We start from the raw sequence: 11,227 nt of genomic DNA, 5'->3' as shown, positions 1-11,227 counted from the left end.
ACCTATACCACCTCTCCACTCAAAGCTTCAGACTGGAGCTTAAAAACCCTCTTGGGGCTGATGTGCTGCAGCTGAAGTTGGAAAGGCCAGGTGAAGCCAGTGAGGGTAATTCCAGCCTGGTCCCACTCTGAGGGCTCTGGTAAAAAATAACTAAAAATTTTTTGGCTGGGGCACACTATCAAGGTTCAAATACTTTACAACACATGAGAGCAGGTCAGATCAGGCTTCCTAAGGAGTAGATAAGGGTATGGAAAAGACTTGCAAAACATCTGAGACATGAACCTTTCAGACACTTTTTCCTGGAAGCAGATGCACATGCAGGGCAAGAGAGAGGGCAACACACTGCTCTGTACGGAGGCACTGAGGGGGCCCTTGGCCTCACAGCATCAGTGGAGCATCAGTACCACAGCAAAGGTGCAGTGGGTTTGTAGGCCAAGCAGGGCTCTGTGCCAAGAGGAAGTATTGCTGCTACTTCTTCACTTCTAAAAAGCCATCAAATTCAGACTATATACAACATATATAGAAATAACTTTTAATTTTAAAAAAAACCTTGTATCAAACATTGCATCAGACCTTAAGGCAAGATTCAAGTTTAAGACAAACCAGTGTTAAAAAAGTGTTTTAAAAATAATCAGAATGTGCAATAAACTACAATGTAGCAATAGGTTGTAGTGTTGAAACTTTACTGAACTGTTTTCATATGGCCTGTATTTCCTGTCATTTTGACCAAAAAAATAAATTGACACTAAAACTGGGTCATCTGTCCAGTGCCATTCCAGATATTACACATGGAAGAAAACTGCACAAAAACCAGAGAGTCCTATTAAATTGGCTTCAACTGTCCTACACAGAAAAACTGCCTGTACATTCAATGTTTAATCTCTGTTAATACTTCTTGGGATTGCAGATACATTCCAAGCTATGCTATTTAGATGCAAGTTTAAACAACTTGCTTTTGTTTTCTCACTGTGAATACACTGGGAAATGAAAAATCTATCCAGAATCACAATGGAAAGCTTTGGAGCTTTCTTTTTATTGCTCTTCAAGACATCAATCATCTTTTCCTTTCCAGCTAGTCACCAAATGTTGGCATACTTACTAGACTCTTACAAGGCACTGTACAGAAATTGGAACAAGACTTTAACATATTAAAGCAAAGTATTATGAGCCTCATTAGCTACCCAAGGACTAAGGAAGTAAGATGAGCCAAAGCACAGTATTCCATGGGGTGTGTCACTGATTTGACCTGACCCCTCTTTCTTCATGTCTCTCCCTCCCCACAGGCCCGAAGCAGAGACACTGCTTTCCAGGTGTGAGATACATTGACTATGGCAATGCAGCGGGCTACTTCTACCTTATTGCTTGAGGACATCAATATGAAACATGCCCTGGCACTACTGAGAGCCGACTACACAACTTAAGCTAGATGCGAGGCTTCCAGATCCCCTGGTTTGAACTGCTGGTTCTCACCTACCCTTACCTTACACATGCAGTTAGGTTTTTGCCCCATGGTCATGCCACACAAGAAAATAATCTGAAGCTATCGCTTATCCCCACTATTTTCAAGTAGTTTTTCTGTGTTCAGCTGAAGTTGTTGGATAAGGTAGGCAGCATCTCCTGGTGCACCAGAGTCCACTTGAACCAGATATGCATTTGAAAACAAACAAACAGAAAAGGATGATTATTGACAAATATGGCAATATGACAACAGAAAGTGAATGGTGCCAGCAATTTATGTGCTCCCACTCCTAACACTGGCAATATTAGACTTCCAGCTTGAAATAATTACTTTCTCTTGGGGTTCAGGAAGAAGAAAGTGTTGTCTTTGGGATTTATCCTGCCTGTTACAAAGCAAGAAAGAAAATATATGCAGCTAACATAAAGGTTTTGAATTGTACTGTCATATGCTGTGTGAAAGAGAAATTTTACCTTACACTTCTCTCCACCTTAATTGGCTTTCTTAATGAACCACATTATTCCCTGTCACCTTTGTTTTCTTGTACTGTTGCTTCCCAGGCAAATGCTTTTGCAGTCTTCTGACTCCTGGGTAGATTGTTTTCTTGGCAGATAGCCATTGTCTGGCAAAGCAGTGGGTGTGCCTGGAGTGCAGGGAGAGTCACTGGGGAAAGCTGCATTTGACACTTCAGTCTGATTTGTTACTTGATCTTGGCACAGTAAAGCTTCTATCTCTTCACCTTTTAGTGAAAAAGTTCCCACAGCCCAGACTGAAAGGAAGAGTAGGAGTGAGGTGGAAAAGGGTATAGAGGATAAAAAGGGATTTCAGTTGAGTCTGAACTGATTAACTCTGTACAGAATCATCTCCTATCAAGTAACAAACAAGTGTCTTTCTTTACAGTGTTTGCAGGGCTCTTCAGATAAAGAATAACACTGCTAGGCACCAAGATGTAAGCTGGCTGCATAAGGTTTTGAACTAATAATAGACCCACTCTTGAACAGGCAAGAAACTCTTTTCCACAATGCCCAACCATCAGGATATCTGACCCCCTAATGACCAGGCCTGTCTGGAACCTTGGCCAACACCCCTGAAAAAACCCCAGCCTGAACCCAGTCCTTCCATACTCACCTCAAAAACATGTGCCATGTGTACTGAGCAATGAAACTTTTACCTGTTGACAGATCTGGCATTAATTTACAAAGCACAGCAATATAGTTCTAAACAGGAGTACTACGTTCAGTGCACATTAACTAAGATGACAGCCTGAGATTCTGATCAGTGAGACAGGAGAGTATCTTCAGGTTTCTTTGTTGTCACTGAAGAACTGACCAGACCTGGAAGCTATTGGAAGCACCCACCTTCTCTTCCTGGCTCTCCCTGCAGAGTGGTGCTATCCCTGAACATACAGAGCTGTGGGCTTCCAAAGTTGGGACAGGAGCAGGGTCAGCAGCGCAATGGTCTTTCTGCACCGAGTCCTGACTGTGTCGACCATCAGCATTTTTGCTGTAAGATCTAGTGCAGAATTAGAAATGAGTTTTAAGAGCTACTCCCTGCCCTTTCACATTGCCATGAGCAGTTCACATTTTCTTTTCAGATGTTCTGTTTCTTCATACACACTGCCTCCATTCTGCTTGTTTAAACCGAAAAAGCAGAGGAAAACTGGTGTGATTCTTGACAACCTTGTTGGCTGGAGCCAAAGCAAAGCACTATGTGGAGGAACTAAGTGGATAAAAACGGGTGGGACAGGCACACTCTGGCTGTAGACAGCTAGTAACTGGTCCCACTCCTGCATCTTGCTCCACAGGCTCACCAGAACTGTGATTTTGAACAAGAGGAATCAGTGAGCCACAGGCTGTTCCACTCGGGAGAGCAGCATCACCCACTGGAGCCAGTGGGGGGGGTCCAAACTGCACTGTCAGCACTGTGCCAGTGCAACTTGAGACACAAGTCCTTGGGCTCTCCCTTATCACTTCTGCTCTGGACTCAAGTACAAAGCAATCAAAAATGTAGTAAGACTAAAAATTTTGACCTACTTCTAATAGAAATTTAAACTAGATATGAAATAGTGGCATGCATCTGAAATGCCAGGTGGAAGCTTGACCTTACTCATGTCAATGAGCAGTTTACTTCTGAATTCAAGCAGCACTAAGATTTTACCAAGGAGTTCACAGTTTCAAAATTAAGGCAAAATTAACTCTTTACTTTTCAGTGCACTTTCTGAAGTTGTGAGGTTTATGTTCAAAATTGCTTAATAGAATTCCTCAATATGGCTTAGCTCTAGTTTTATCCTGCATTAAAAAAAGCTATCTTTGACTATTTATTCCTAGTGTCATGGTGTAGAGGGATTCCTTGTGGAACAAGGGCATATGATACCCCAGGAAAGTCTGGCCAGCCCAGGGTTGCTGAGGAAGAACCCCTGAACTGGCCCCTGGCTGCAGGCAGTCCTGGAAGACACCTGGCAGCAGGCAGCCTTGAAAATCCTTGGCAAAGTTATACACTGATCGGCTCCCCCGCTGCTTAGAGGCCGTCTCGTGGGAATAAGGCATGAATCTTTGCAAAGTAGATATAAGTTGGTGTAACTAAAGAATAAAGTGGAGCACAATGCTCAAATTGTACTGGTGTTCGTGTCGTGACTCTGGCCGGCTCCCCTGCACTTGGGACCCTCCCTCCGCAAAATCATGGTTCACTTGCAGCCAAGAGTAGACACAAGCATATGATAAATAGCAGAAAAAGTTATCCCAACATTTATAGGCTGCTTTTTGTCCTGGCAGATTGTGAAGTGATTTATGGGAATCATTGTCTCAGGGCCAAACTGCAAATGCAGCTTTATGACATTTGTTCTGATATACGCTACTTTTTGCAAGACTTTTAATGGTTCTATTTAAATCTGATGAGTTCTGCACCAGATGGCAAGCCTGTGAGAATGAACACAATGACTTTCTAAGTGTAAGGCCCCTGGCACAGCCCAGAACCCTTCAGTAACACATCTTTGAACACTGTGGAGTTTCATCTGAGTCAGGAGAGGGAAGAGGGACTCATGATACACTGGGTGGCTAAAGTCATAGTAACTGGGAGTGGCACAGTCTAGCAGAGCTCTGTGTTCAGTGAGGGAGGAAGGTATTTGTTTAGTTATGCCAGGTCACTAACATGCCCAATTTCTGTTAGTATGCATGCCTCAGCACTGCCTTCCCTTTCCAGCCACTAAGTCAAACATACCTGGTACTGTCCCTGATGAGTTAATTAATGAATGGTACCCTCATTTTCAAACTTCTCTGTGGCAGCATTTCTGACATTGCTGTACTACAGCCCACACCAGCTTCAATAGGAAGGCTCTTATCAAAGCCAATACACCTGCCTGCTGTTCCTCCTGGGCCAGCGGCTCTGCTCCCAGAGTGACCACCTCGCACGCTCTCTTTCTTCGTACTTTGTGTGACGCAAGGAAAAAGCTTTGTCTGACAGGTCTTCTATCTGTAACGAGACACAGGGAGAGCTGTGCTGTCATGAGCATCACTAAAAACAACACCAACCAGTACTGTATATAATTCTGCAAAGGTCTATTCAACAAACAAGAAGAGGCAACACAATGCATGCTTGCACTACAAAGGCACACTTACATGCATTCAGTTTACGAGAGCTCTGGTGTATGGAATGCTGTCACATTAGCTTTATTTCTTTACATGTCTGTGGTTGATCTGAATGCATATAGAAATTACATGCCCTCCATGCAACTAACACATTTTTCTCTATGGTGAGAGGCAGAAAATTAAGAGGACAGGTATTCATTTGCAAATCAAGGCAGTGTTAGAAGTACATAATAAAGACAAGCAAAAATTCCAACAGTTTCCAGAGATTGCTTTAGGAGGAGGCTGGGAGGCAGCAGGATTTGCCAGGTGCTCTTTAAGCACTGAGAAATAGGTTTGAGATCACCAAGGACTTTGATAACTCCACAGAGAGGAAGTCGGCGAACCTGAGGTGCCACATTCCTGATGCAAAACCAAGCAGAAAATGGCTTCTGCTTTGAAGAGACTATTTCTTACCCATGACCCCCAGTACAGCTTAAACCAGCCTTAATGCAAGTACTTTACCTGCTCATAGTAAAACAAGAGCCAGCTTTTTAGGTAAAAGATGTAACTATTGCACCCGACCTTCCCTGTGAAAGTACCATCTGTGTTTCTCCAATGGCAACACACCAGGAAGTTTGTTCCTTAGCCAGGGCTGGCCAAGGAGCACTTTGCCACCCCTCCCCCTCACTCCCCGATGGCAGGGGAAGCTCTTGGCTGGACCCCTCCAGTACAGCTCACAGTTGTTTCAAAGTGCTCCAAACCATTCAAAGTTCACCTAAAAAGCTGAGGTTGGCAGGAGCATTTGAGTGCTGCAGCCAAGGAGTTTATGCCAGCTAGTCCTAACTCAAAAGCTGAGAAATCCTTGGAAAGAACAATTCCTGATCACAGGAGCTGTGAAGATGCACTGCCAGATCAGTCCTAGACAAGGATCATACTAACAAGTGGGGTGTCATGGAAAATAAACTGCATTTCTTTTTCTAAAGCAAAATCCTCAGTGGTGTTGTACATGTAATACCATTAATCTTCCAATTGAGCCTACAAAATAGAGAACCAAATGCACGGTCCTCACTGCAGTGCCAGTTAGTGCCATCAAGACACTGGCACTGCTCCACTTTGTCATGTTTCTGTGGAAGCCATCCCCGTATTAAGTCTCTTAGCACCAAGGTGGTTCACAGTCATTGGCAAAAAGTACAATGGCAAAGTATCCCAACCAATCAATATGATCCCAAAGGCTTCATTTTGGTTGGAATCAGACACAAGACCTATTTGTAGAACTGTGGCTGCCCAGGTCCTCCTCAGCCCAGCACTCGACAAGAGCCGTCAGACAAACAGGCTGCTTTGTTTCCTCATCTCATCACTCCTTGCTGAAGGCTCCTTCATTGCTTTTATTTATTTATGTTAAACACAAACCACTTTGTTAGCTGCTGGTTTCCTTTCATGCAAGTGAACTTAATGGGCTTCCTCCTCTCTCTCAAATTCACCAGCTCTGTCACTTGGAGAGCATCCAAATGGGGCTACATCTCAGTTCACATTTTGTCTTTCCAAGGTCAATGATGTATATAGCATGAAAGTGAGAATTTTATGAACTACAAAAGTGTTATTCCCTTGGGGAAAATTCAGGATTTTTCTGTGCTCAGATTTCTTTTGAAGTAGAAACAAAAGATAGATTTAGAAAGGAAAATTTAAGAATTTTAAAACGCTTTTCTTAGCAATTTTCCAAAATTTACCATGCTGGGAAGAAATTTCATTTTTAACAAGCTGCCATTCAAAAATCAAAGTCCACATCCCTCTCCAAGTGAAGAGTTTTGATAAATACAGAAATAAGCCTCATTTGTTTTCCATAGACGGTGATGGTAGATTTAACCACTTGTTTATTTTAAATGAGTTTACCCTATTCTTTTGAACACTAAATTTTCTTATTTAAAAATTATTCTCTGTTCTATGGATAAAAATTTCATGTTGTCAGATAAAAGGTCTCTCTTCTTGGTTCAGTACAGCCTCTGCCCCTCCCCAGCTTTGTAATGCTTTATGTATTTCCTCTAACAACTTTAGGTTAATTTAAAGTTCTGTAACGGGAGAAATTTGGTATTTTTTCCTCACTAAGGTTAGTTTGAAAAAGGACAAAGGAAGTGTCATTCCTCAGTGGATGGATCTGGCAGTGATGTTGAGAGAAAAGACTATGGGGAAGGCCTGTTTGTGAGGCATGTCTAATGATTTCACCCAAAGAAAAATAAGCTCTGGATCGCCCCATGACACTACAATACACTGTGCATTAATGTTGAATAGCACCAGGAATATTTCTGAAAGGTTCTCAAAACAACAAAATCTGTGTTTCACTCTTTGGCTCCAGAGGAAACTCTGAGTCATAGGCCATGAAAACACTTACACAAAACTAATTGCACAAGGAATTACTACAAAAAATTTGTCATTACTAAAATAACTACAAAATAAACTTGAACGTTACAACTGTGCCTTTCCAGAAACTTTAACCTGGACAAAACAAATCAAAATAAAACAGGAAAACATGTGCCATACCCTCCCATGCCTTAAAGCAATAAGACTGCAAATTCATATGATGCCATGAAGATTTTTTGCCTTTTCTTTTATACCCCTGTTATACCTTTTTTACAACTTCTGTATTCTTAGTGCTTTCTGCCTACATTTTAGACTTGTTTGTCAAGCTGAGAGACTAAACATTTTAGAAGCTTCGTAGTTAGGGATCAGTGTACCCCAGACCCCAAGGTCCTCTCCAGAACACATTCTGTAAACTAAGATAGAACCATCCAGGAGAAGGCTCCTTGGGGAGCGGGGCTCACTTGAGCCTCTCATTGGGGAATTTTTGATAGATACGCTAATTAGTAAAACCTCTAGTGTAATACCAGATCTTTTGGGGGGTTGTCCTGGGTTGCAGCATATTCTATTGCCATCCTCATGAGCTGCTGAAATCAGGTGGGGCAGTGTTTCCTTGCCTCCTCCCCTCAGACTATCTCTCTGTTAATGGCTCATCAACACCCTGCTGCATGACTCAGAGATAACTCCCTCCAGACTATCTTCTGTTAATGAGCCCATCAACGCCTTGCCTCATGACTCATCATCCCATTGTGAGATGCTCCACCCAGAAGGAAGAACCAAGCATTCCATCCTGGATATAATCTGAGATTCTGAACACCACAGACAACCCTTTCCACTGGATTCCCAGAGGACAAGAGCTACATAGCTACCACTGGACCTTCCGAGGAAGAGCAGGCCCTTTCTGCAGGATCACTGCTTCGACAAAACCATATCCATCACTTCAGGAGGATTGCAGCCACCATTTTATTGGACTACCACCACCACCCTGACTAACAGGGTGTCAGGTTGTATCCTGACTCTGTCCATTTAACTCCGTGTTTTCTGCCTTTATTTTTTTTTCTTTTATTTCCCTATTCGTTATTCTGACATGGTGCCTCCCACTAGTTTGTTTTCAAACTAGTACAGGGGGCCAGGATTGTCTCCATCTTCCTCCCCTTTAGGGGGGGCCAGGAGGATGTCTCTGTCCTCATCCCATTTGGGGGTCCCAGGGGGTCACTGTCCTTACCTTTGGGGGAACTGTACTGGTCTCTGCCGTCCTTTGCTATGGTGGGAGCCAGGGGGCTCTCCATCCTTCTCCACTTCTTGGGGGGGCTGGAGATGTATCCATTCTCTTTATCTTTGGGAAGGGACAGAGGTGGTCTCCATCCTCATCCCTTTTGGGGTAGGCTGGGGTGCCTCCATCATCCTCCCATTTAAGGGGGCCTCAGGGGTCTCCATCCTCCTCACATTTAGGACGGGTCACCAGTGGTCTCCATCCTCCTTACTTTTGGAGGGGCCAGGAGCCATCTCTGTCCTCCTGCCCTTTGTGGGGGGCTGGGGGGCTCCATCCTCCTTACCTTTAGCAGGGGCCAGGGGTGCTCTCCCTTCTCCTCACCCCAGGGAAAGGCCCGAGGGGGTCTCTGTCCTCCTCCCCTTTGGAGGGCCAGGGGGATTGTCCTCCTTACCTTTGGGGGAACCATAGTGGTCTCCATCCTCCTTCACTATGGCGGGGTCAGGCAGGTCTCCATTCTCCTCTCCCATGGGGGAGGCTGGGGTGGTCTCTGACCTCATCCCCTGTGGCGAGACTGGGGGATGTCCATCACCCTCCCCTTTGTGGGAACTGGGGTATCCCTGCCCTTCTTACCTTTTGGGGCACAGCAGGGAGTCTCCGGCCTCCTCACCCCAGGGAAAGGCTCCAGGGGGATTCTGGGTCCTCTTTACTTTTGGGGACCCCTCGTGGTCTCCATCCTTCTCCGCTATGGGGGAGGCGGGAGGGAGTCTCCATCTTCCTCCACTTCGGGAGGGGCACCAGTGGGGTCTTATGGAAGAGGGCTTCGGTGGATTGATGCCGCGCTTGTTCCTACTGGGTCCCTTGTGGACCGCTTAGGCAGCACTCTCCTAGCACCTACGCGTGCATACAGTCTCACCTTCGCAGGTAGTCGCGAACAGCTGCTCACACACACAGTGCATGCACGAACCGGAGACAAAGAGGCGAGAGGGGTTCTCTGCATGCAATTCCAAGATGTTTAATGGCAACACACCCGAAGGGAACAGAGGTAAGAAGAACAACCAAACGGGATGCCCGTGCCAGTTTTAGCCCGAAAACTCCCAAAGGCAGGCAGAGCATCCAAAACCAATAGTCTGAGGGCTAGGGGGCAGAGGCAAGGTTGAATGACATAACAGGGGGCCATGGGAAAAAGGATGGGAGGGGCGAGAGGGCCAGTGACCAGCAGAATCTAGACAAAGGGACAACTTTCTAGCACAGTGTTGTAAGGAGAGACCACTTTTAAGGCAACTTTGGGGGTGTAAAGTGGACTAAGCCACCGCAACAGGGTCTCCATCCTCCTTACCTGTGGGGAAAACATAGTGGTGTCCATGCTCCTCCACCACAGGGGTGCCAGGGGGGTCTCTGTCCTCCTCTGCTATGGGAGGACGGGGGGGAGTGTCCATCCTCTTCCCCTATATGCGGGGGCATGGGGGTCTCCGTGTCCGTGCTCCAAGTATTTCTCTCCGTCCCGCTTGGGGATGTCTCACTCAGGTGTCTCCATCACTTTTGCTCCGGGCAGTCCCGGGCTTGTCCGTCTTTTTGGCCCTCAAGGAGAGAGGTCTCCATCCCTCTTGGTCTGCTCGGTGCAGTCGCTGTTGTCCAGCCCACATACCCATTACCATCAGTGGCAACACAGAGCTCACCAGTGGCTTGGGGCACGAGGGAGCTGGGCTTGGCCTCCTCCTCCACATTGCGCCGCGATCAGGGCCACAGAGGTGGGCGCCACTCCCACCTCCCTCCCAACAACCCACACACCCCCCAGCCCGGGCCGGTCGCGGAGTTCCAGCATTGCGGGGTGAGGGCACGGAGCTCCGCTTGGCTCTGTCTGCTCCGCTCAACTCTCACCCCTCCACTCCATCTGCTCCACTACTTTGTAGTGGCCCCTGATCCCGCAGCGAGTAACAACTGCCCATCGCCACTTTATAGTCAATGGAAGTTTAGGTACGAATAATGACTGGCAAAGCAAAGACCACGAGGGAGCAATGTGATTGGTCTAGAGGATACGGGTCCTGTGAGGGGCAGGAAGTGAGCATGTCTTAGGGCTGGAGGCAGGGCCAGTGATGGGGCGGAGCCAGGGTGAGGTGGGGGAGGGGTCACGGTAAAACCAGGATTTGGGCTGGGTTAGGGTGCGATTAGGGCTGAGAGGGGGCTGGGGGTGGGGCTGAGGGTGGGGTTAGAGCTGCGACTGGGGCCAGGCCTAAATGTAGGATTGGGATGAGGGCTGGGACTGGGATTGGGTTAAGGGCTAGGTCTGGGATTGGGGTTAGCTCTAAAATGGTATGGGGTTTGGGGCTGGGTTTGGGTTTAGAGCTAAAAACTGGGACTGGAGTGCAGTCTGGGGCTGGGGTCGGGGTCGAGGCTGGAGATAGGGCTAAATTTGGCAGTCTGGTTGGTGTTGGGGTTAGAGTCAGAATAGGAGCTGAGTTTGGAGTTAGGGTTAAACGTGGGATTTGGGTTAAAACTGGAGGCTGGGGCAGAGGCTGGAATTACAGCCAGCATTGCAGGTAGGGCTAAATATGGGATTTGGTTTGGGGCTGAAGATATAGGAAGGGGCTGGTATTGGGGCTGGGGTTGGAGTTAGGGCTGAGATTTTGATTAGGGCTGGGGTTG

The 11,227-nt window shown here is 46.4% G+C and overlaps 1 long non-coding RNA gene across 1 annotated transcript; it reads right to left on the bottom strand.

The window, feature by feature from the left end:
- Positions 1 to 1,029: 1,029 nt before the first annotated feature.
- LOC121661325 lies at positions 1,030 to 2,968 on the bottom strand. Its single transcript, XR_006014922.1, has 2 exons — positions 1,930 to 2,968; positions 1,030 to 1,841 (listed from the first exon to the last, which is right to left on the bottom strand). It is a non-coding gene; the product is annotated as an uncharacterized LOC121661325 (long non-coding RNA).
- Between the last annotated feature and the right edge of the window lie 8,259 nt (positions 2,969 to 11,227).

The sequence above is a fragment of the Corvus kubaryi genome, unplaced genomic scaffold (assembly GCF_017639235.1).
Source record: "Corvus kubaryi isolate FWS band 111438036 unplaced genomic scaffold, C.kubaryi_AGA036_p1.0 37142, whole genome shotgun sequence".
NCBI classification, from domain to species: Eukaryota; Metazoa; Chordata; class Aves; order Passeriformes; family Corvidae; genus Corvus; species Corvus kubaryi.
This window is presented reverse-complemented; position numbering and strand designations above follow the sequence as displayed.